This window comes from Triticum aestivum, chromosome 4B (genome assembly GCF_018294505.1).
Source record: "Triticum aestivum cultivar Chinese Spring chromosome 4B, IWGSC CS RefSeq v2.1, whole genome shotgun sequence".
NCBI classification, from domain to species: domain Eukaryota; kingdom Viridiplantae; phylum Streptophyta; class Magnoliopsida; order Poales; family Poaceae; genus Triticum; species Triticum aestivum.
In genome coordinates this window covers 384,441,610-384,469,035 of record NC_057804.1, presented here as the reverse complement: position 1 = coordinate 384,469,035, position 27,426 = coordinate 384,441,610, and positions in this window count along the sequence as shown.

Below are 27,426 nucleotides of genomic sequence, written 5' to 3'. Positions count from 1 at the left end.
GCTGAACGAACTCGCAGCACACGAGACACAAGGTTTATACTGGTTCAGGCCACTGATGTGGTGTAATAGCCTACTCCAGTGTGGTGGTGGTGGATTGCCTCTTGGGCTGAGGATGAACAGTACAAGGGAAGAACAACCTCCTGAGGAGGGGTGTTCTTGTGCTTGGTGGATGTGTGTGGCTGAGGATGACCTGAATGATCCATCCCCTTCTATGATGGTGGATAGTCCTATTTATAGAGGCCATGGTCCTCTTCCCAAATATTGAGCGGGAAGGGATGCCACAACGGCCAATTTGGAAGGGGACAACTAGTACAAGCTATCCTGACTAAAGGTGGTCTTTGCCTGCCAAAGGCGCTGGTGGTGACGCCGTCTTGGGCTCCACGGTGACCTCCATCCTGCTGGTCTTGGTCTTGTTGCACCGATATGGAAACCTTTGTGTGATGCCTCGGTACTCCTCGCCCGCGCTTGCCTCCTTAGCACCAAAGAGGAAACGAGGATGTTGCGTGCACTGGCGCCCGCCTGGCCTTGGTCGTCGTGGCTTGTGTCACGGGAACCTCGCGAGGTACCCCTTGCCTTGATCTCTCCACCCCTCGCGAGCCTGCCTGGTGAGGCCGCTCCTGAGGAGGTCTTACATCGTACGCCTCGTGAGGCTTGGCCCCTCGCAAGGGTCTTAAGCGTTGGATGATGAAGACGAGCCATACCGGGCCGCTGGTGGAGCCACGCCGTGGGCCGCAGGCAGGCAAGTCTGGGGACCCCTGTTCCCAGAACGCCGACAGTAGCCCCCGGGCCCAAGGCGCGCTCGGACTTGGCTTCGAGGCGAAACCAAAGGGCAAGTGTAGAGCACCGCGGGCCCCAACAGCCTGCAGCCTTGGTCGACGCGTGGCGATTGATTGGACGTGGGCGCCTCCGCTTCGCCATGCTGCCTCGACAACTGCCCGACTTGACGAGTCCCTGCTGCATGCAGAGAAATATCATCATTACCTGTGATTGTGGGGATCGCCGGTTGGCCTTCTCCTGCTATAAATGAGGGGGCAGAGCCCCCGTCGCCCATCTCTTCCCATTCCACTCTCTTCTCCTCCCTTGCTCCATTGCCCGTAGCGACTCCCATGGCGCGCGCGAAGAGGTTTTCGGTCGCGGAGAAGGGGAAGACTCGCCAGGAAGGGCCTGGCTCTCCGCCGCCCAAGCATGGACGGGGTCGTCCTCGCAAGCACTCCGCGACCCCCGTCGTGGCCCCTCGCGGCCGTGGAGGTGCCCCTTCGCGTGGTGGGAGCCGCCCATGTTGAGGCAGCCCGGTTGGTGAAGGAAGGCGTGTCGTGGTCGCGCGGCCTCCCCGGCCGCGCTTCCACTCAGCGGAGGTGCTGCCGGAGTTCGTCGTGTGGTTAGAAAACCCGGCCGGCATATGGCTTCAGCTCCCGCGCTTCTTCGCCCATGAGCTGCCGGCCGTAGGTCCAAGCGGGTTCTGGCTGCAGGCGGACGGCTGCTGCAGCAGAGCTTCCTGGGTCGCGTTGGAGGTCTCCGTCGCAGGCAACACAACCTTGGCCCGAGGCTGACAGACGTTTGCCCACGCCCGCGGCCTGGGCAGGTGGTGAACCCTCCACTTCAAGTTTTACGGCAATGCGACCCTCTACGTGAGGGTGTTCGGAGAAGACGGCCGCCGCGTTTGGTGCTTCACTAAGGACAATGATGGTGACGAGGTGCTCGGTCTTGGCGACGGTCGTGATGAGGACGAAGGCGGACCCGCTCTTGGCGCCGACCGCGGCTTGTCAAGATACATCGGCTCTTCCTCCGGCAACAGCTCCACTGGCGGCGGCTATGAGCAGCCGCCGCGCCCGCTTCGAGGGCGGCAGCGGGTCGTCTCGTCTCCGCACTTCGGTGAAGCGCGAGGTGGAGTCTGGCTGAGCCCAGGAGGGCGTCGTAGATCCCTCCACGCGAACTGCTGCGGGGCATGCACCGCTTTTGTTTCATTCTTCTTTTCCTTCCTGCATTTAGAGAGACAAGTATGGGGCCCCGTGGGGGCGTGCAACAAACTATGATTTCCCAGTTAATATGCTATGTTTATTGTTCCTGTGTTGTGTCGTAGCATCGCCATTGTATGTATGCGTGTAGAAATTACTTAGCTTAGCGTGCTCGAAGTAGTCTCCACCTCGCGAGGTGCTCTTTTCCAGTGCTTGGCGAGGCCTCCTTAGCCTAGCAGGCGCTTAGGAACTACAAAAAACTTGTTAGGAGACTATCATTTTCCTGAGTCCTGGTTGCAAGGGCTGCTGGCCATGGCCCAGCGCTTCGTATCGCGGTACCCGAGGGGCACGTATTGAGAGGGGTGCACCAGCTGCAAATTCGGACGAGGGTGCCTCGCGAAAACAGAAAAAGCAAAGCTCACGAGGGCACCTGTTCAGCCCCCTTGCGAGGTATGCGAGAGAGAGAGTAGGTTAAACAGAGAGCTGGAGGCCGGAAACGGAGGCAGAAGGCGATGGAACCAAACCGACAAAGAACACCAGAAGCAAAACTTCAATTAAAGTGGGGCGAGCCAACTACGGAAAGAAAATGAAAAGCCGCGTCCGGCACCTAGTCTAGTCATCATGTCTTCTCACCAGCATGGAGCTAAGTGCTGTCACTAGGACGTGGGAGGGAGCCCCCGAGGCCCGAGGGCGGCACTCCTGAGACTCCGGGGCGTGTATAGCCCCAGTCGTTATTACGTGAGAGTGTCACGGGCGGAGATCTTCACAGGCACTGGGTCTTCTTCATAGGTGCTGGGCTTTTATTCATGGGTAGAACTTCCGGAGGTGCTGCATGTTCCAGGCATTCTGGATGGGTACCCCATCCTGGGTCTCCAGGCGCGCGGTGCCAGGCCTGGAGACGTGAACGACCTTGAACGGTCCCTGCCACATGGGTGAGAGATTATGCAGCCCTTCCCTGGAGAGCACCCGCCTCAGGACGAGGTCACCCACCTCGAGCCTCCTGGGGCGGACGCTGCAACAGTGATACCACCGCAGCGCCTGCTGGTATCTTGCCGCCCATAGCATGGCTTCACGGCAGCGTTCCTCCCCCAGCACGAGGTCCATCCCCCGCATGGCGTCCTGCTGCGCCTCATGAAACGCCAGGACCCACGCGAAGCGATGCCTGACCTCGTGAGGGAGAACCGCCTCTGCTCCGTAGAAGAGGAAGAATGGGGTCTCGCCCGTTGGCTTGGTGATGGTGGTGCAGATGGACCACAGCACGGGCTAGAGCTCGTCGTGCCAGCCCCTGCTGCAGGCCTCGAGCTTCTTCTTGAAGGTCTTGGTCTTGAGGCCTCTCAGGACCTCTGCGTCAGCGCGTTCGGCCTGGCCATTGCTCCGGGGGTGCACCACCGAAGCGTAGCAGATCTGCGTTCCAAGGTTAGCACAATACGTCTTGAAGAGATTGCTAGTGAACTGCGAACCATTGTCGGTGATGATGCGGTTGGGGACCCCAAACCGGCTCACGAGACCTCTGATAATCTTGACCGCGGAGCCGGTCGGGATGGTGTGGACGACTTCTACCTCCGCCCACTTGGTGAACTTGTCGATGGCAACGTAGAGGTAGCGGTAGCCCCCATGCGCTCAAGGGAAAGGGCCCAAGATATCCATCCCCCAGACCGTGAATGGCCACGAGAGTGGGATGGTCTGGAGGCCCTGAGCCGGCTGATGGATCTGCTTGGCATGGAACTGGCAGGCTTCACAGGACTTCACCAGCTCAGTCGCATCGTTGAGTGCCCTAGGCCAGTAGAATCCGCTGCGAAACGCCTTACCGACGAGGGTCCGTGACGACGAGTGGTGCCCGCAATCTCTGTTGTGTATGTTAGCTAGCAGCTCTTTCCCCTGTTCCCTGGAGATGCAACGCAGGGAAACGTCATTTGGCCGCTTCCTATATAACTCACCGTCATGGATGTAGTATGCCGTGGCTTGTTGAACCACACGCTCCGCATCCTCCTCCTTCTCCGGCAGTGCCCCTTGCGTCAGGTATTCCTTGAATTCCTTGGTCCAGCATCCCTCCTGAGGCTCGAGCGCCAAGAGTAGACGCGCTCCCGAAGTCAGGCCACAGGCCGGGGCTCCCGTGGCAGGTGGTTGAGGGAGATCCTCCCGACTCTGTGCCATTCTTGAAAGTGGTGGTTCTGCCGACGGCTTGAAGAGCCGCTCCTCGAAGACGCCGGGCTCTTGGGGCATTCATTTGGACGCCCTCCTGGTGATGTCGTCGGCTTCCTTGTCGGTGGCACAGGGTACGTGCTACAACTCCAGCCCCAAGAACTGCTTCTCCATCTTGCGTACCTCCGCGAGGTACGCTTCCATGTGCTTGTCCTTCGGCTCGTATACCTTGTTGGAGAAGTTGCTGAGGAGCTGTGAGTTGCCCTTGATGACGAGGCGCTTCACCCCCAGGGCCACTGCAGCTTTTAGGCCAACTATGAGGCCTTCGTACTCTGCTATGTTGTTGGAGACCTTCTCGCCCTGCTGGAAGCAGAGCTGTACGACGTAGTAGAGCTTGTCCTGAGTGGGTGAGATGAGCACTGCTCCAGCCCCCACGCCTGTCGCGCGAAGGCGCCATCAAAATACATGACCCAGCCATCGGGCGCCTCACTTCCTGGTGAGAGGGACCGATCCTTGCCTACTTCAAGCTTCGGGGTGTCCGTCCATTCTGCCACGAAATCAGCGAGTGCGGCTCCCTTGATGACCCTGGTTGTACTGAACTCCAACTGAAATGCCTGCAGCTCGATGTTCCATTCGGCGACCCTTTCGACAGAGTTGGGGCTCCTGAGCAGGCCGAGACGACCTTGATGGGGTGACCTTGAAAGTAGTGCCACAGCTTACACAAGGCCACTTCTGGGGCATGGGATACCATGCCCTTGTATCCCGCAATACCGCGCTGACGAAATACACCGGTGCTCAACGAGGGCGGGTGCGCTGACGTGGCCTACGCCTTCCGGAGGTTGAGACGCCTCCTAAGATGATGGAGCCCCCAACGCCTGATCGCTTGTTGGGGCCTCTTCAGGCCCGGGGGTGTCATCCTGCTGAGCTTGGTCCTTCGCTGCTGCTGCCGCGGTCTTCGCGGTGCTCTCCTGGTCTTGTATTGCCCCTGCTGAGGGCGTAGCTCGGCAGGATGCTCCCTTAGCCTGGCGCTCCTCCCGAATCGCCACCAGGGCTGTGCTGGCGGAGTAGGGAGTGGCGACAAGTTAAAGCACCAGGGGCTCGAGAGGGCGTGGTGCCACCATCACTGGAGGGCTAGTCAGGTATCTCTTGAGGTCTTGAAATGCTTGGTCGGCCTCCGGGGTCCACTCAAAAGGGCCCTTTTTCTTCATCAGCTTGAATAAGGGTAGGGCGCGCTCTCCCAGCTTGGAGATGAAGCGCCCCAACGTGGTCACACGACCGGAGAGCTTCTGCATTTCTCTGAGGGTTTGTGGAGGATTCATGTCTTCAATTGCCTTGACCTTCTCCGGGTTGGCCTCGATCCCCCTGTGGGACACAAGGAAGCCCATCAGCTTGCCGGAAGGAATACCAAACACGCACTTCTCCGGGTTGAGTCGCAGGTCCACCTGACAGAGGCTTGCGAAGGTCTCCTCTAGGTCCTGAATCAAGGTTCTTGCCTCCCGAGACTTCACCACAATGTCATCGACGTAAGCTTCAGTGTTTCTCCCGAGCTGCCGACCCAGGGCAATGTGCATCAGCCGTTGAAAGGTTGCGCCCGCGTTGCGCAGCCCGAACGACATGCAAGTGTAGTAGTACACCCCACATGGGGTCAGGAAGGTTGCATTCTCCACATCTTCTACTTCCATCTTGACCTGGTGATAGCCTGAAAACGCATCCAGGAAACACAACAGATCACACTCGGCGATGGATTCGATGATCTGGTCGATGCGAGGAAGCGGGAACGGATCTTGGGGGCAGGCCTTGTTGAGGTTGGTGAAGTCGACGCACATGCGCTCCTTTCCGCCCTTCTTCGGCACAACGATGGGGTTCGCCAACCATTCGGGGTATCGAACCTCACGAATGACACCCACTACCTCTAGCTTGCGGGTTTCTTAGACGATCAAGGCCTGCTTCTCCGTGGACTGCTGCCTTGCCCTCTACTTCACAGGGCGTACATCGGGGCACACCTTCAAGTGATGCTCAATCACCCCTCTTGGGACCCCTACTAGCTGTTTGGGTTCCCATGCAAACACCTCCTTGTTCACGCGCAAGAACTTCACCAATGCCTCCTGTTGATCAGGGTCGAGGTCGGCACCTATGGTGAAGGTGGCTCCCGAGGACCCGTCTTCCTCAACTGGCACCTGCTTGGTTTCTGCCTTGTCTTGAGTGAACAACTGCTTCTTCTTGGTTGGTGCGGCTTCCTTGGCCTTGGAGGTGTCCGCATCAGCGGGATGCGCCGCCGCGGCGGTCTTGAGGGCAAGCTTGAGCGTCATGAGAGCCTCCTTGGTATCTCCAACTATGTCAGGACGCCCTTGCTCCCGTGCATATTCATGAGGTTGTAGGCCGGATGGGTCGACGCCATGAACTGAGCCAGGGCCGGGTACCCGAGGATGGTGTTGTAAGGGAGGCTGATGTGGGCAATGTCGAAGTCGACCAGCTCGGTGTGGTAGTTGTCACGGGTGCCGAAGGTCACAGGAAGGTGGATCTGCCCCAGGGGGCTGGAGGAGCCGCCTCTGACGCCAGAGAAGGGCTTGCTGGGACGGAGCCGCTCTAGTGGCACGTGAAGGAGGCTGAAGGCCTCCACCAAGAGCATGTTGAGGCCGGCACCGCTGTCGATGAGGGTCTTGGTGACAGCCACATGGTAGATGGTGGGTGTGCAGAGCATAGGGAGCACGCCCGAGGTGATGGTGGTGATGGGGTAATCTTCTGAGTCGAAGGTTAGGTCGGCCTAGGGCGCCACCCAACCCGAGGGAGCCCCCTGCCGCACGGAAGCGACGCTGATCTGGCGAAAGAACGACTTGGTGTGGCGGTCCGAGGGTGGCACTTGCGAGCTGCCGAGGAGGGTCGCGACCGCGTGGGGCGCCGGTGCTGCGAGGCACGCGGCGAAGAGGCCGCACAACTCCTCCCAAGATGCCATCGTGGATCCGGGGAGGTTGAGCAGCCAGGCATGTGGCACGCCAGTAAGGGCCATGGGAAGCCGCCCCCGGCCTTAAGGACGACCTCCTCGTACGCCAGCAGGAAAGCCACCGGGTCCGCCGCACCGTCGTAGCATGGCGGCATCTCCAGCTTGAACTTGGGCGGCCACTGCACCTGCCCTAAGGTGGGGGCCAAGGCTTGGAGCCCCCTGGCCCCGCCACTGGCACCAGTCGTCGGGGCCAGAAGTGCGGCGCCTGCCATGGGGGCGAAGTGCGACGATGGTGGAGCGCGGATTGATGGAAAGAAAGCTCCAGCGCATCCCTACCTGGCACGCCAAATGTCAGATTTCGGGTTCCAGCAAAACCCTTGAGGTTCGAACACTAGGGTGCGCACGAAGATCTCCCCCTACCTAATCACACCCTCAGCCTCGCCGTGATCTCAAAGCTAGCTCAACAAACTCGCAGCACACGAGACACAAGGTTTATACTGGTTCGGGCCACCAATGTGGTGTAATACCCTACTCTAGTGTGGTGGTGGTGGATTGCCTCTTGGGCTAAGGATGAATAGTACAAGGGAAGAATAGCCTCCTGAGGAGGGGTGTTCTTGTGCTTGGTGGATGTGTGCGGGTGAGGATGACCTGAATGATCTGTCCCCTTCTATGGTGGTGGCTAGTCCTATTTATAGAGGCCCTGGCCCTCTTCCCAAATATTAAGCGGGAAGGGATGCCACAACAGCCAATTTGAAAGGGGACAACTAGTACAAGCTATACTAACTAAAGGTAGTCTTCGCCTGCCAAAGGCGCTAGTGGTGACGCCGTCTTGGGCTCCACGGTGACCTTCGTCATGCCGTCCTGCTGGTCTTGGTCTTGTTGCACCGATATGGAAACCTTTGCCTGATGCCTCGGTACTCCTCGCCTGCGCTTGCCTCCTTAGCACGAGAGAGGAAACAAGGACACTGCGCGTGCTGACGCCTGCCTAGCGCCCGCCTGGCCTTGGTCGTCATGGCTTGCGTCACGGGAACCTCGCGAGGTACCCCTTGCCTTGATCTCTCCGCCGCTAGCGAGCCCGCCTGGTGAGGCCGCTCCTGAGGAGGTCTTGCGTCGTCCGCCTTGCGAGGCTTGGCCCCTTGCGAGGGTCTTGAGCGTTGGATGATGAAGACGGACCGTATCAGGCTGCTGGTGGAGCCACGCAATGGACTACAGGCAGGCAAGTCTCGGGACCCCCGTTCCCAGTACACCGACAGTGGTGCACCGGCGGTACTACTGCTCATACTACCGTTCCACTGCCGCGCAACGCGACACAAAAATTGCATCCCGAAAAGCAGCGGTACTATGTGTGGTACAGGGCCGTGGTACTGCAGCTTACAAGCGGTACTACCGCTCGAGAGAGCGGTACTGCCGCTTGAGGCCTTCAGGAACACAACAGAGAAACCAATGGATACAATAGCCTGAATTGCCACAACTTCTGCAAATGAGCTCCGAATTGAGCAAACTCAAGCTTGTTGGATAGATGACAACGAGTAGCATCCAATAGGGGAGGAGGTATGCCTAAGATATAGAGGAGTGAAACCTCCAAAAGAGAAGAATCGGAATAACCTCCAACACCGAAAACATCATGGAAGAAGCATGTGAACCCCGTTTTCGATGAACTCGAGCTTGTCATGAAGATGACCATAAGCTCAAGAACACACAAAGAGAAACACCAAACAAGAACCAAGAAAGATGATGCAAGTATGCAATGGTTTGTGCTCTCTATGAATGATATGATCAAGCTACTCACATGAGAGCCCCCTTGATAGTACGACTGATCCTATAACCCGGTCTCCCAACTACCATCATGAGACCGGTAAAATAGAAAACCTATCAAGGGCAAACCTTTGCCTTGCACATAGTCCACTTGAGCTAGATGATAACGATCTTGACTCCCTAAAGTTGGACCACCTTTCTTGATTGTGTTGGCTCGACGAAGACTAGTTGATTGCTCCCCCATACTCCACTATGGGTGAGCCACTCTTCGGCACATCTTCAAAAGTCCATCGACACCACAATGGACGGAAAGCTTCAAGGATGATATCTTTGTGATGCTCTACTTGAACTTACACACCGCAATCTTGATGATGATCACCATTTGATGTCATCTTCCATGGGTTGTTGATACGTCTCCAACGTATCTATAATTTTTGATTGCTCCATGCTACTTTATCTACTGTTTTGGACTATATTGGGCTTTATTTTTCACTTTTATATTACTTTTGGGACTAACCTATTAACCGGAGGCCCAGCCCAGAATTGCTGTTTTTATGCCTTTTTCAGTATTTCAAAGAAACAAAATATCAAACGGAGTCCAAACGGAATGAAACCTTTGGGATCGTGATTTTCCAACCGAACGTGACCCAGGAGACTTGGACCCTACTCCAAGAAGCGCCAGAGGCGGTCACGAGGGTGGAGGGCGCGCCCCCTACCTCGTGGGCCCCTCGGAGCTCCACCGACGTACTCCTTCCTCCTATATATACCTACGTATCCCCGAACGATCAGAACATGAGCGAAAAACCTAATTCCACCACCGCAACTTTCTGTATCCACGAGATCCCATCTTGGGGCCTGTTCCGGAGCTCCGCCGGAGGGGGCATCCACCACTGAGGGCTTCTACATCATCACCATAGCCCTTCCAATGAAGTGTGAGTAGTTTACTTCAGACCTTCGGGTCCATAGCTAGTAGCTAGATGGCTTCTTCTCTCTTTTTGGATCCCAATACAATGTTCTCCCCCTCTCTCGTGGAGATCTATTTGATGTAGTCTTATTTTTGCGGTGTGTTTGTTGAGAACGATGAATTGTGGGCTTATGATCCAGTATTATCTATGGAAAATATTTGATTCTTCTCTGAATTCTTTTATGTATGATTGAGTTATCTTTGCAAGTCTCTTCGAATTATCTTTTTGGTTTGGCCAACTAGATTGGTAGTTCTTGCAATGGGAGAAGTGCTTAGCTTTGGGTTCAATCTTGCGGTGTCCTTACTCAGTGACAGAAAGAGTTGCAAGGCACGCATTGTATTGTTGCCATCGAGGATAACAAGATGGGTTTTTTTATCATATTGCATGAATTTATCCCTCTACATCATGTCATCTTGCTTACGGCGTTACTCTGTTTTTACTTAATACTCTAGATGCATGCTGGATAGCGGTCGATGAGTGGAGTAATAGTAGTAGATGCAGAATCGTTTCGATCTACTTGTTTTGGACGTGATGCCTATATACATGATCATCGCCTAGATATACTCATAACTATGCTCAATTCTGTCAATTGCTCAACGATAATTTGTTCACCCACCGTAGAATACTTATGCTCTCGAGAGAAGCCACTAGTGAAACCTATGGCCCCCGGGTCTATTCTCATCATATCAATCTATATCACTTTATTTACTTGCCTTGTTTTTTACTTTGCCTTTACTTTTTACTTTGCATCTATCTATCAAAAATACCAAAAATATTATCTCTATCAGATCTCACTCTCGTAAGTGACCGTGAAGGGATTGACAACCCCTAAGCGTTGGTTGCGAGTTGCTATCATTTTGTGTAGGTACGAGGGACTTGTGCGTGGTCTCCTACTGGATTGATACCTTGGTTCTCAAAAACTGAGGGAAATACTTACGCTACTTTACTGCATCATCCTCTCCTCTTCGGGGAAATCCAACGCAGTGCTCAAGAGGTAGCAAGAAGAATTTCTAGCGCCGTTGCCGGGGAGGCTCACGACAGCAAGTCAACCATACCAAGTACCCATCGCAATCCCTATCTCTCGCATTAAATTATTTGCCATTTGCCTCTCGTTTTCCTCTCCCCCACTTCACCCTTGCCGTTTTATTCGCCCTCTCTTTCCCAATCTCCTCCTCTCTTCCTGTTTGCCTTTTCCTCGTTGCTTTCTTGCTTGCTCCTGTGTTAGTTTGTCATTTTGTTGCAATGGCTCTACCTAGATTTGGTGACCTTCACCTTAAAAGGCTAGAGGAGATCGAAAGCAATGTTAGAAAGTTTATGGCTTTACAATTCGAGCGCAATAATTTCTTTAGAAATGAACTTAAGGAACAAAAAAGTTTCGTGAGTTTTATGAATAAAGAACTCGATGATATTGTTGGAAATATGCCCTAGAGGCAATAATAAAAGTATTATTATTATATTTCCTTGTTCATGATAATTGTCTTTTATTCATGCTATAACTGTATTATCCGGAAATCGTAATACACGTATGAATACATAGACCACAATATGTCCCTAGTGAGCCTCTAGTTGACTAGCTCGTTGTGATCAACAAATAGTCATGGTTTCCTGGCTATGGACATTGGATGTCGTTGATAACGGGATCACATCATTAGGAGAATGATGTGATGGACAAGACCCAATCCTAAGACTAGCACAAAAGATCGTGTAGTTCATTTGCTAGAGCTTTGCCAATGTCAAGTATCTCTTCCTTCGACCATGAGAGCGTGTAACTCCTGGATACCGTAGGAGTGCTTTGGGTGTATCAAACGTCACAACGTAACTGGGTGACTATAAAGGTGCACTACAGGTATCTCCGAAAGTATCTATTGTTTTATGCGGATCGAGACTGGGATTTGTCACTCTGTGTAAACGGAGAGGTATCTCTGGGCCCACTCGGTAGGACATCATCATATGCGCAATGTGACCAAGGAGTTGATCACGGGATGATGTGTTACGGAACGAGTAAAGTGACTTGCCGGTAACGAGATTGAACAAGGTATTGGATACCGACGATCGAATCTCGGGCAAGTAACATACCGATAGACAAAGGGAATTGAATACGGGATTGATTAAGTCCTTGACATCGTGGTTCATCCGATGAGATCATCGTGGAACATGTGGGAGCCATCCTGGGTATCCAGATCCCGCTGTTGGTTATTGACCGGAGAACGTCTCGGTCATGTCTACATGTCTCCCGAACCCGTAGGGTCTACACACTTAAGGTTCGATGACGCTAGGGTTATAAAGGAAGTTTGTATGTGGTTACCGAATGTTGTTCGGAGTCCCGGATGAGATCCCGGACATCACGAGGAGTTCCGGAATGGTCCGGAGGTAAAGATTTATATATGGGAAGTCCTATTTTGGCCACCGGAAAATGTTCGGGATTTTTCGGTATTGTACCGGGAAGGTTCTAGAAGGTTCCGGAGTGGGGCCCACCTGCATGGGGGGACCCACATGGACGTGGGTAGTGGGGGCAAGGCCCCACACCCCTGGTCAAGGCGCACCAAGATCCCCCCTTAGAAGGAATAAGATCATATCCCAAAGGGATAAGATCAAGATCCCTAAAAAGGGGGGATAACAATCGGTGGGGAAGGAAATAATGAGATTTCTTTCCTCCCACCTTGGCCAACGCCCCAATGGACTTGGAGGGCAAGAAACCAGCCCCTCCACCCCTATATATAGTGGGGAGGCGCATGGGAGCTATAGACGAAGTTCTGGCGCAGCCCTCCCCCTCTCACAAGTACTCCTCCTCTCCCGCGGTGCTTGGCGAAGCCCTGCAGGATTGCCACGCTCCTCCACCACCACCACGCCGTTGTGCTGCTGTTGGATGGAGTCTTCCTCAACCTCTCCCTCTCTCCTTGCTGGATCAAGGCGTGGGAGACGTCACCGGGCTGTACGTGTGTTGAACGCGGAGGTGCCGTGCGTTCGGCACTTGATCATCGGTGATTTGAATCACGACGAGTACGACTCCATCAACCCCGTTCACTTGAACGCTTCCGCTTAGCGATCTACAAGGGTATGTAGATGCACTCTCCTTCTACTCGTTGCTGGTTTCTCCATAGATAGATCTTGGTGACACGTAGGAAAATTTTGAATTTCTGCTACGTTCCCCAACAGTGGCATCATGAGCTAGGTCTATTGCGTAGATTCTTTGCACGAGTAGAACACAAAGTAGTTGTGGGCGTTGATGTTGTTCAATATGCTTACCGTTACTAGTCCAATCTTGTTTCGACGGTATTGTGGGATGAAGCGGCCTGGACCGACCTTACACGTACTCTTACGTGAGACAGGTTCCACCGATTGACATGCACTTGGTGCATAAGGTGGCTAGCGGGTGCCAGTCTCTCCCACTTTAGTCGGAACGGATTCGATGAAAAGGGTCCTTATGAAGGGTAAATAGCAATTGGCATATCACGTTGTGGTTTTGCGTAGGTAAGAAACGTTCTTGCTAGAAACCCATAGCAGCCACATAAAACATGCAAACAACAATTAGAGGACGTCTAACTTGTTTTTGCAGGGTATGCTATGTGATGTGATATGGCCAAAAGGATGTGATGAATGATATATGTGATGTATGAGATTGATCATGTTCTTGTAATAGGATTCACGACTTGCATGTCGATGAGTATGACAACCGGCAGGAGCCATAGGAGTTGTCTTAATTTATTGTATGACCTGCGTGTCATTGAAGAACGCCATGTAACTTACTTTACTTTATTGCTAAACGCGTTAGCCATAGAAGTAGAAGTAGTCGTTGGCGTGACAACTTCATGAAGACACGATGATGGAGATCATGATGATGGAGATCATGGTGTCATGCCGGTGACGATGATGATCATGGAGCCCCGAAGATGAAGATCAAAAGGAGCAAAATGATATTGGCCATATCATGTCACTATTTGATTGCATGTGATGTTTATTATGATTATGCATCTTGTTTACTTAGGACGACGGTAGTAAATAAGATGATCCCTTACAAAATTTCAAGAAGTGTTTGTTGGAAATATGCCCTAGAGGCAATAATAAAAGTATTATTATTATATTTCCTTGTTCATGATAATTGTCTTTTATTCATGCTATAACTGTATTATCCGGAAATCGTAATACACGTGTGAATACATAGACCACAATATGTCCCTAGTGAGCCTCTAGTTGACTAGCTCATTGTGATCAACAGATAGTCATGGTTTCCTGGCTATGGACATTGGATGTCGTTGATAACGGGATCACATCATTAGGAGAATGATGTGATGGACAAGACCCAATCCTAAGACTAGCACAAAAGATCGTGTAGTTCATTTGCTAGAGCTTTGCCAATGTCAAGTATCTCTTCCTTCGACCATGAGAGCGTGTAACTCCTGGATACCGTAGGAGTGCTTTGGGTGTATCAAACGTCACAACGTAACTGGGTGACTATAAAGGTGCACTACAGGTATCTCCGAAAGTATCTATTGTTTTATGCGGATCGAGACCGGGATTTGTCACTCCGTGTAAACGGAGAGGTATCTCTGGGCCCACTCGGTAGGACATCATCATATGCGCAATGTGACCAAGGAGTTGATCACGGGATGATGTGTTACGGAACGAGTAAAGTGACTTGCCGGTAACGAGATTGAACAAGGTATTGGATACCGACGATCGAATCTCGGGCAAGTAACATACCGATAGACAAAGGGAATTGAATACGGGATTGATTAAGTCCTTGACATCGTGGTTCATCCGATGAGATCATCGTGGAACATGTGGGAGCCATCATGGGTATCCAGATCCCGCTGTTGGTTATTGACCGGAGAACGTCTCGGTCATGTCTACATGTCTCCCGAACCCGTAGGGTCTACACACTTAAGGTTCGATGACGCTAGGGTTATAAAGGAAGTTTGTATGTGGTTACCGAATGTTGTTCGGAGTCCCGGATGAGATCCCGGACGTCACGAGGACTTCTGGAATGGTCCGGAGGTAAAGATTTATATATGGGAAGTCCTATTTTGGCCACCGGAAAATGTTTGGGATTTTTCGGTATTGTACCGGGAAGGTTCTAGAAGGTTCCAGAGTGGGGCCCACCTGCATGGGGGGACCCACATGGACGTGGGTAGTGGGGGCAAGGCCCCACACCCCTGGTCAAGGCGCACCAAGATCCCCCCTTAGAAGGAATAAGATCATATCCCGAAGGGATAAGATCAAGATCCCTAAAAAAGGGGGATAACAATCTGTGGGGAAGGAAATAATGAGATTTCTTTCCTCCCACCTTGGCCAACGCCCCAATGTACTTGGAGGGAAAGAAACCAGCCCCTCCACCCCTATATATAGTGGGGAGGCGCATGGGAGCTATACACGAAGTTCTGGCACAGCCCTACCTCTCTTCCTACTCCTCCTCTCCCATGGTGCTTGGCGAAGCCCTGCTGGATTGCCACGCTCCTCCACCACCACCACGCCGTTGTGCTGCTGTTGGATGGAGTCTTCCTCAACCTCTCCCTCTCTCCTTGCTGGATCAAGGCGTGGGAGACGTCACCGGGCTGTACGTGTGTTGAACGCGGAGGTGCCGTCCGTTCGGCACTAGGATCATCGGTGATTTGAATCACGACGAGTACGACTCCATCAACCCCGTTCACTTGAACGCTTCCGCTTAGCGATCTACAAGGGTATGTAGATGCACTCTCTTTCTACTCGTTGCTGGTCTCTCCATAGATAGATCTTGGTGACACATAGGAAAATTTTGAATTTCTGCTACGTTCCCCAACAGTGGCATCATGAGCTAGGTCTATTGCGTAGATTCTTTGCACGAGTAGAACACAAAGTAGTTGTGGGCGTTGATGTTGTTCAATATGCTTACCGTTACTAGTCCAATCTTGTTTCGATGGTATTGTGGGATGAAGCGGCCCGGACCGACCTTACACGTACTCTTACGTGAGACAGGTTCCACCGATTGACATGCACTTGGTGCATAAGGTGGCTAGCGGGTGCCAGTCTCTCCCACTTTAGTCGGAACGGATTCGATGAAAAGGGTCCTTATGAAGGGTAAATAGCAATTGGCATATCATGTTGTGGTCTTGCGTAGGTAAGAAACGTTCTTGCTAGAAACCCATAGCAGCCACGTAAAACATGCAATAAAAATTAGAGGACGTCTAACTTGTTTTTGCAGGGTATGCTATGTGATGTGATATGGCCAAGAAGAATGTGATGAATGATATGTGATGTATGAGATTGATCATGTTCTTGTAATAGGATTCACGACTTGCATGTCGATGAGTATGACAACCGGCAGGAGCCATAGGAGTTGTCTTTATTTATTGTATGACCTGCGTGTCATTGAAGAACGCCATGTAAACTACTTTACTTTATTGCTAAACGCGTTAGTCATAGAAGTAGAAGTAGTCGTTGGCGTGACAACTTCATGAAGACACGATGATGGAGATCATGATGATGGAGATCATGGTGTCGTGCCGGTGACGATGATGATCATGGAGCCCCGAAGATGAAGATCAAAAGGAGCAAAATGATATTGGCCATATCATGTCACTATTTGATTGCATGTGATGTTTATCATGTTTATGCATCTTGTTTGCTTAGGATGACGGTAGTAAATAAGATGATCCCTTACAAAATTTCAAGAAGTGTTCTCCCCTAACTGTGCACCGTTACTACAGTTCGTCGCTTCTAAACACCACGTGATGATCGGGTGTGATGGATTCTTACGTTCACATACAACGGGTGTAAGACAGTTTTACACAACGAAAACACTTAGGGTTAACTTGACGAGCCTAGCATGTGCAGACATGGCCTCGGAACACGGAGACCGAAAGGTCGAGCATGAGTCATATGGTAGATACGATCAACATGAAGATGTTCACCGATGATGATTAGTCCGTCTCACGTGATGATCGGACACGGCCTAGTTGACTCGGATCATGTGATCACTTAGATGACCAGAGGGATGTCTATCTAAGTGGGAGTTCATAAGATGAACTTAATTATCCTGAACATAGTCAAAAGACCTTTTGCAAATTATGTCGTAAGCTCGCGCTTTAGTTCCACCGTTTAGATATATTCCTAGAGAAAATATAGTTGAAAGTTGATAGTAGCGATTATGCGATCAGTAGAAAGCTTATGTCCTTAATGCACCGCTCAGTGTGCTGAACCCCAACGTCGTTTGTCGATGTTGCGAACATCGGACATACACGTTTTGATAACTACGTGATAGTTCAATTAAATGGTTTAAGTAGAGGCACCAAAGACGTTTTCGAAACGTCGCGGAACATATGAGATGTTTCGAGGGCTGGAATTGGGATTTCAGGCTCGTGTCCACGTCAAGAGGTATAACACCTCCGACGATTTTCTTAGCCTGCAAACTAAGGGAGAAAAGCTCAATCGTTGAGCTTGTGCTCAGATTGTCTGAGCACAACAATCACTTGAATCGAGTGGGAGTTGATCCTCCAGATGAGATAGTGATGTTTCCCCAAAGTCATTGCCACCAAGCTGCTAGAGCTTCGTGATTAACTATAACATATCAGGGATAGATATGATGATCCTTGAAATATTCATGATGTTTGACACCGCGAAAGTAGAAATCAAGAAGGAGCATCAATTGTTGATGGTTGGTGAAACCACTAGTTTCAAGAAGGGCAAGGGAACAAAGGGATACTTCATGAAACAGCAATTCAGCTGCTGCTCTAGTGAAGAAACCCAAGGTTGAACCCAAACCCGAGACTAAGTGCTTCTGTAATAAGGGGAACAACCACTGGAGCAGCATTACCCTAGATACTTGGTAGATGAGAAGGCTGGCAAGGTCGATAGAAGTATATTGGATATACATTATGTTAATGTGTACTTTACTAGTACTCCTAGTAGCCCCAGGGTATTGGATACCGGTTCGGTTGCTAAGTGTTAGTAACTCGAAATAAAAGCTACGGAATAAACGGAGACTAGCTAAAGGTGAGCTGACGATATATGTTGGAAGTGTTTCCAAGGTTGATATGATCAAGCATCGCACGCTCCCTCTACCACCGAGATTGGTGTTTGCGTTGAGCATAGACATGATTGGATTATGTCTATCGCAATACGGTTATTCATTTAAGGAGAATAATGGTTACTCTATTTTTGAATAATACCTTCAATGGTCTTGCACCTAAAGGAATGGTTTATTGAATCTCGGTCGTAGTGATACACATTTTCATGCCAAAAGATATAAGATAGTAATGATAGTACCACTTACTTGTGGCACTGCCATGTAAGTCATAATGGTATAAAGCGCATGAAGAAGCTCCATGTTGATGGATCTTTGGACTCACTCGTTTTTGAAAAGTTTGAGACATGCGAACCATGTCTATTGGTGTATATGCATGAAGAAACTCCATGCAAATGGATCGTTCGGACTCACTTGATTTTGAATCACTTGAGATATGCAAATCATACCACATGGGCAAGATGACTGAAAAGCCTCATTTTCAGTAAGATGGAACAAGATAGCAACTTGTTGGAAGTAACACATTTTGATGTGTGCAGTCGAATGAGTGCTGAGGCATGCAGTGAATATCATTATGTTCTTACTTCACAGATGATTCGAGTAAATGTTGAGTATATTTACTTGATGAAACACAAGTCTGAATTATTGAATGGTTCAAGTAATTTCAGAGTGAAGTAGCAGATCATTGTGACAAGAGGATAAAATGTCTATGATATGATCATAGAGATGAATATCTGAGTTACGAGTTTTGGCACACAATTAAGACATTGTGGAAATTGTTTCGCAATTAATACCGCCTGGAACACCATAATGTGATGGTGTGTCCGAACATCATAGTTGCACCCTATCGGATATGGTGCATACCATGATGTCTCTTATCGAATTACCACTATCGTTCATGGGTTAGGCATTAGAGACAACCACATTCACTTTAAATAGGGCACCACGTAATTCCGATGAGATGACACCGTATGAATTATGGTTTAGAGAAACCTAAGTTGTCGTTTCTTAAAAGTTTGGGGCTGCGACGCTTATATGAAAAAGTTTCAGGTTGATAAGCTCGAACCCAAAGCGGATAAAATGCATCTTCATAGGAAACCCAAAACAGTTGGGTATACCTCCTAATTCAGATCCGAAAGCAATATGGATTGTTTCTAGAATCGGGTCCTTTCTCGAGGAAAAGTTTCTCTCGAAAGAATTGAGTGGGAGGATGGTGGAGACTTGATGAGGTTATTGAACCGTCTCTTCAACTAGTGTGTGACAGGGCACAGGGAGTTGTTCCTGTGGCACCTACACCAATTGAAGTGGAAGCTTATGATATTGATCATGAAACTTCGGATCAATTCACTCCCAAACCTCGTAGGATGACAAGGATGCGTACTACTTCAGAGTGGTACGTAATCCTGTCTTGAAGGTCATGTTGCTAGACAACAATGAACCTACGAGCTATGGAGAAGCGATGGTGGGCCCGGATTCCGATAAATGGCTTGAGGCCATAAAATCCGAGAGAGGATCCATGTATGAAAACAAAGTGTAGACTTTGGCAGAACGGCTCGATGGTCGTAAGGCTAATGAGTACAGATGGATTTCAAAAGGAAGACGGACAATGATGGTAAATGTCACCATTAAGAAAGCTCGACTTGTCGTTAAGATGTTTTCCGACAAGTTCAAGGAGTTGACTACGATGAGATTTTCTCACTCGTAGCGATGCTAAGAGTCTGTTGGAATTATATTAGCGATTACTGCATTATTTATGAAATCTTGCAGATAGGATGTCAAAACATTGTTTCCTCGACGATTTTAATGAGGAAAGGTTGTATGTGATATAACCGGAAGGTTTTGTCAATCCTGAAAGATGCTAATAAGTATGCAAAGCTCCAGCAATCCTTCTAAGGACTGGAGTGAGCATCTCGGAGTTGGAATGTATGCTTTGATGATGATCAAAAATTTTGGGTTTGTACAAAGTTTATGAGAAACTTGTATTTCCAAAGAAGTGAGTGGGAGCACTATAGAATTTCTGATGAGTATATGTTGTTGACATATTGTTGATCAGAAATGACGTAGAATTTCTAGAAAGCATATAGGGTTATTTTGAAAGTGTTTTTCAATGGAAAGCCTGGATTAAGCTACTTGAACATTGAGCATCAAGATCTATAAGGATAGATCAAAATGCTTAATAATACTTTCAAATGAGCACATACCTTGACAGGATCTTGAAGGTGTTCAAGATGGACCAGTCAAAGAAGGAGTTCTTGCCTGAGTTGTAAGGTACGAAGTTAAGACTTAAAGCCCGACCACGGCAGAATAGAGAGAAAGGACGAAGGTCGTCCCCTATGCTTAAGACGTAGGCTCTTCAGTATGCTATGCTGTGTACCGCACCTGAAGTGTGCCTTGCCATGAGTCAGTCAAGGGGTACAAGAGTGATCCAAGAATGGCTCACAGGATAGCGGTCAAAGTTATCCTTAGTAACTAGTGGACTAAGGAATTTTCTCGATTATGGAAGTGGTAAAAGAGTTCGTCGTAAAGGTTATGACGATGCAAGCTTGACACCTATCCGGATAGCTCTGAGTAGAGAGACCGGATACATATAATGGAGCAATAATTTAGAAAGCTCCAAGTAGAACAGTTGTTTGGAATAGCTCCAAATAGAGCATGGTAGCTGCATCTAGGAGATGACATAGAGATTTGTAAAGCACACACGGATCTGAAAGGTTCAGACCCGCTGACTAAAACCTCTCTCACAAGCAACATGATCAAACATAAAACTCATTGAGTGTTAATCACATAGTGATGTGAACTAGACTACTGACTCTAGTAAACTCTTGGGTATTAGTCACATGGCGATGTGACCTGTGAGTGTTAATCACATGGCAATGTGAACTAGATTATTGACTCTAGTGCAAGTGGGAGACTGTTGGAAATATGCCCTAGAGGCAATAATAAAAGTATTATTATTATATTTCCTTGTTCATGATAATTGTCTTTTATTCATGCTATAACTGTATTATCCGGAAATCGTAATACACGTGTGAATACATAGACCACAACATGTCCCTAGTGAGCCTCTAGTTGACTAGCTCGTTGTGATCAACAGATAGTCATGGTTTCCTGGCTATGGACATTGGATGTCGTTGATAACAGGATCACATCATTAGGAGAATGATGTGATGGACAAGACCCAATCCTAAGACTAGCACAAAAGATCGTGTAGTTCATTTGCTAGAGCTTTGCCAATGTCAAGTATCTCTTCCTTCGACCATGAGAGCGTGTAACTCCTGGATACCGTAGGAGTGCTTTGGGTGTATCAAATGTCACAACGTAACTGGGTGACTATAAAGGTGCACTACAGGTATCTCCGAAAGTATCTATTGTTTTATGCGGATCGAGACTGGGATTTGTCACTCCGTGTAAACGGAGAGGTATCTCTGGGCCCACTTGGTAGGACATCATCATATGCGCAATGTGACCAAGGAGTTGATCACGGGATGATGTGTTACGGAACGAGTAAAGTGACTTGCCGGTAACGAGATTGAACAAGGTATTGGATACCGACGATCGAATCTCGGGCAAGTAACATACCGATAGACAAAGGGAATTGAATACGGGATTGATTAAGTCCTTGACATCGTGGTTCATCCGATGAGATCATCGTGGAACATGTGGGAGCCATCATGGGTATCCAGATCCCGCTGTTGGTTATTGACCGGAGAACGTCTCGGTCATGTCTACATGTCTCCCGAACCCGTAGGGTCTACACACTTAAGGTTCGATGACGCTAGGGTTATAAAGGAAGTTTGTATGTGGTTACCGAATGTTGTTCGGAGTCCCGGATGAGATCCCGGACGTCACGAGGAGTTCTGGAATGGTCCGGAGGTAAAGATTTATATATGGGAAGTCCTATTTTGGCCACCGGAAAATGTTCGGGATTTTTCGGTATTGTACCGGGAAGGTTCTAGAAGGTTTCGGAGTGGGGCCCACCTGCATGGGGGGACCCACATGGACGTGGGTAGTGGGGGCAAGGCCCCACACCCCTGGTCAAGGCGCACCAAGATCCCCCCTTAGAAGGAATAAGATCATATCCCGAAGGGATAAGATCAAGATCCCTAAAAAGGGGCATAACAATCGGTGGGGAAGGAAATAATGAGATTTCTTTCCTCCCACCTTGGCCAACGCCCCAATGGACTTGGAGGGAAAGAAACCAGCCCCTCCACCCCTATATATAGTGGGGAGGCGCATGGGAGCTATACACGAAGTTCTGGCACAGCCCTACCTCTCTTCCTACTCCTCCTCTCCCATGGTGCTTGGCGAAGCCCTGCTGGATTGCCACGCTCCTCCACCACCACCACGCCGTTGTGCTGCTGTTGGATGGAGTCCTCCTCAACCTCTCCCTCTCTCCTTGCTAGATCAAGGCGTGGGAGACGTCACCGGGCTGTACGTGTGTTGAACGCGGAGGTGCCGTCCGTTCGGCACTAGGATCATCGGTGATTTGAATCACGACGAGTACGACTCCATCAACCCCGTTCACTTGAACGCTTCCGCTTAGCGATCTACAAGGGTATGTAGATGCACTCTCTTTCTACTCGTTGCTGGTCTCTCCATAGATAGATCTTGGTGACACGTAGGAAAATTTTGAATTTCTGCTACGTTCCCCAACAGATATGTCTAAAGAATTCGATGGTATAAGGGCTCAAATTGCTCGTCTTGAAAAGATGACCGCTGGAATTTCGGATATGCAAGCTACCTTAGTCAATAAGATGGCTGCTAAACCGAATCCCTATGAAAATCAAGATGAAGATCTAAAAGTTATTGATGTGTCCCCCATTAAATCTTTGTTTTGCAATATGAATCTTGATGAATCTGAAGATTATCTTCCTTTACCTAGAAGGCGTTCTAAGAATTCAGAGTTTCTAGATCTTGATGATGAAATTGATGAAAGTGGGATGGAAATAAATAAAAACCGTGATGTTGCTAAACCCACTATTTTGGATCTCAAGGAATTTAATTATGAAAATTGCTCTTTGATTGGTTGTATTTCCTTGTTGCAATCCGTGCTAGAATCTCCTCATGCTTATAGTCAAAATAAAGCCTTTACCGAACACATTGTGGATGCCTTGATGCAATCTTATGAAGAAAAACTTGAGTTGAAAGTTTCTATCCCTAGAAAACTCTATGATGAGTGGGAACCTACTATTAGAATTAAAATTAAAGATTATGAGTTTCATGCTTTATGTGATTTGGGTGCTAGTGTCTCTACTATTCCCAAAACTTTATGTGATTTGCTAGATTTCCGTGATTTTGTTGATTGCTCTCTAAACTTGCATCTTGCGGATTCCACTATTAAAAAACCTATGGGAACAATTAATGATGTTTTTATTGTTGCAAATAGGAATTATGTGCCCGTAGATTTTATCGTTCTTGATATAGATTGCAATCCTTCGTGTCCTATTATTCTTGGTAGACCTTTCCTTAGAACGATTGGTGCAATTATTGATATGAAGGAAGGGAATATTAGATTCCAATTTCCCTTAAAGAAGGGTATGGAATAATTCCCTAGAAAGAAAATAAAATTACCTTATGAATCTATCATGAGAGCCACTTATGGATTGCTTACCAAAGATGGCAATACCTAGATCTATCCTCGCTTTTATGCCTAGCTAGGGGCGTTAAACGATAGCGCTTGTTGGGAGGCAACCCAATTTTATTTTATGTTTTTTGTTTTTGCTTCTGTTTAGGAATAAATAATCCATCTACCTTCTGTTTGGATGTGGTTTTATGTTTTAACTAGTGTTTGTGCCAAGTAGGACCTATAGGATAACCTACGATGAGAGTTGATTTGATTCTGCTGAAAAACAGAAACTGTGCACGCACAAATATAATTATGATAAATTACAGGAATGTTATTTTGCATTGATTCTTTTCGCTTCTGATCAACAAACAAAATTTCCAGGACTTCCTATTTTGGTAGAATTTTTAGAGTTCCAGAAGTTTGCGTTAGTTACAGATTGCTACAGACTATTCTGTTTTTGACAGATTCTGTTTTTTGGTGTGTTGTTTGCTTATTTTGATGAATCTATGGCTAGTAAATTAGTTTATAAACCATAGAGAAGTTGGAATACAGTAGATTTAGCACCAATTTAAACAAAGAATGAGTTCATTACAGTACCTTGAAGTAGTCTTTTGTTTTCTTTCTCTAACGGAGCTCACGAGATTTCTGTTGAGTTTTGTGTTGTGAAGTTTTCAAGTTTTGGGTGAATTCTTTTGATGGATTATGGAACAAGGAGTGGCAAGAGCCTAAGCTTGGGGATGCCCATGGCACCCCCAAGATAATCCAAGGACACCAAAAATTCAAAGCTTGGGGATGCCCCGGAAGGCATCCCCTCTTTCGTCCACTTCCATTGGTAATTTACTTGGAGCTATATTTTTATTCACCAACATGATATGTGTTTTGCTTGGAGCGTCTTGTATTATTTGTGTCTTTTCTTGTTAGTTTACCACAATCATCCTTGCTGTACACATCTTTTGAGAGAGCCATGCATGATTTGGAATTTGTTAGAATACTCTATGTGCTTCGCTTATATCTTTTGAGGTTGATAGTTTTGCTCATAGTGCTTCACTTATATCTTTTGAGCATGATAATTTTTGCTCTACTACTTCACTTAGATCTTTTGGAGCACGGTGGTGGATTTGTTTTAAAGAAACTATTTGATCTCTCATGCTTCACTTAGATTATTTTGAGAGTCTTTAATAGCATGGTAATTTTCTTAATGTTAATATACTTGGTGTTCAAGATATGTGAAACTTTCTTTTGAGTGAATTGAATACTAAGATAAGTTTGATGCTTGATAATTGTTTTGAGATATGGAGGTGATAATATCATAGTCGTGCTAGTTGGGTGATTATGAATTTGAGAAATACTTGTGTTGAAGTTTGCAAATCCCGTAGCATGCACGTATGGTTAAAGTTATGTAACAAATTTGAAACATGAAGTGTACCTGGCTTGTGCATCCTTATGAGTGGCGGTCGGGGATGAGCGATGGTCCTTTCCTACCAATTTATCCCCCTAGGAGCATGCGCGTAGTACTTGAATTTTTGATGACTTCTAAATTTTTGCAATAAGTATATGAGTTCTTTTGACTAATGTTGAGTCCATGGATTATACGCACTCTCACCTTTCCGCCATTGCTAGCCTCTTCGGTACCGTGCATTGCCCTTTCTCACCTTGAGAGTTGGTGCAAAATTCACCGGTGCATCCAAACCCTGTGATACGATACACTCTATCACACAAAAACCTCCTTATATCTTCCTCAAAATAGCCACCATACCTACCTATTATGGCATTTCCATAGCCATTCCGAGATATATTGCCATGCAACTTCCACCATTATCATCATGACATGCATTACTTTTGTCATATTGCCATTGCATGATCTTGTAGTTGACATCGTATTTGTGGCAAAACCACCTTGCATTATTTTTATACACGCCACTCTTGATTCATTGCACCATCCCGGTACACCGCCGGAGGCATTCATATAGAGTCATATCTTGTTCTAAGTTTCGAGTTGTAATCCTTGTGTTGTAATTTATAGAAGTGTGATGATCATCATTATTAGAGCATTGCCCAAAAAAAGAGAAAGGCCAAAAATAAAAAAAGAAAGGCCCAAAAATATATATATAAAAAGGGCAATGCTACTATCTCTTTTTCCACACTTGTGCTTCAAAGTAGCACCTTGTTCTTCATGTAGAGAGTCTCATATATTGTGCTTCAAAGTAGCACCTTGTTCTTCATGTAGAGAGTCTCATATATTATGCTTCAAAGTAGCACCTTGTTTTTCATGTAGTGAGTCTCATTTGCTATCACTTTCATATACTAGTGGGAATTTTTCATTATAGAACTTGGCTTGTATATTCCTACGATGGGCTTCCTCAAAATGCCATAGGTCTTCGGGAGCAAGCAAGTTGGATGCACACCCACTAGTTTTCTTTTGTTGAGCATTCATAGCTCTAGTGCATCCGTTGCATGGCAATCCCTACTCCTCATGTTGATATCAATTGATGGGCATCTCCATAGCCTGTTGATTAGCCTCGTCAACATGAGACTTTCTCTTTTTTTTGTCTTCTCCACACAATCCCCATCATCATATTCTATTCCACCCATAGTGCTATATCCATGGCTCACGCTCATGTATTGCGTGAAGGTTGAAAAAGTTTGAGATTATTTAAGTATGAAACAATTGCTTGGCTTGTCATCGGGGGTATAGAAGTTGGGAACATCTTTGTGTGACGAAAATGAAGCATATCCTAACTATATGATTATGTAGGGATGAACTTTCTTTTGCCATGTTATTTTGAGAAGACATGATTGCTTTGATTAGTATGCTTGAAGTAGTATTATTTTTGTGTCAATATGAACTTTTGTCTTGAATCTTTCGGATCTAAATATTCATATCACAATTAAGAAGATTTACATTGAAATTATGCCAAAGTATCACTCCGCATCAAAAATTCTTTTTTATAATTTACCTACTCGAGGACGAGCAGGAATTAAGCTTGGGGATGCTTGATACGTCTCCAACGTATCTATAATTTTTGATTGCTCCATGCTACTTCATCTACTGCTTTGGACTACATTGGGCTTTATTTTTCACTTTTATATTACTTTTGGGACTAACCTATTAACCGGAGGCCCAGCCCAGAATTGTTGTTTTTTGCCTTTCCAGTATTTCGAAGAAACAGAATATCAGACGGAGTCCAAATGGAATGAAACCTTCGGGATCGTGATTTTCCAACCGAACGTGACCCAGGAGACTTGGACCCTACTCCAAGAAGCGCCAGCGGCGATCACGAGGGTGGAGGGTGCCCCCCTGGGCACACCCCCTACCTCGTGGGCCCCTCGGAGTTCCATCGACGTACTCCTTCCTCCTATATATACCTACGTATCCCCGAACAATCAGAACAGGAGCCAAAAACCTAATTCCACCGCCGCAACTTTCTATATCCATGAGATCCCATCTTGGGGCCTGTTCCGGAGCTCCGCCGGAGGGGGCATCCACCATGGAGGGCTTCTACATCATCACCATAGCCCCTCCGATGAAGTGTGAGTAGTTTACTTCAGACCTTCGGGTCCATAGCTAGTAGCTAGATGGCTTCTTCTCTCTTTTTGGATCTCGATACAATGTTCTCCCCCTCTCTCGTGGAGATCTATTTGATGTAATCTTCTTTTTGCAGTGTGTTTGTTGAGGCCGATGAATTGTGGGTTTATGATCCAGTATTATCTATGGAAAATATTTGATTCTTCTCTGAATTCTTTTATGTATGATTGAGTTATCTTTGCAAGTCTCTTCGAATTATCTTTTTGGTTTGGCCAACTAGATTGGTAGTTCTTGCAATGGGAGAAGTGCTTAGCTTTGGGTTCAGTCTTGCGGTGTCCTTACTCAGTGACAAAAAGAGTTGTAAGGCACGTATTGTATTGTTGCCATCGAGGATAAGAAGATGGGGTTTTTATCATATTGCATGAATTTATCCCTCTACATCATGTCATCTTGCTTACGGCGTTACTCTGCTTTTACTTAATACTCTAGATGCATGCTGGATAGCGGTCGATGAGTGGAGTAATAGTAGTAGATGCAGAATCATTTTGATCTACTTGTTTTGGACGTGATGCCTATA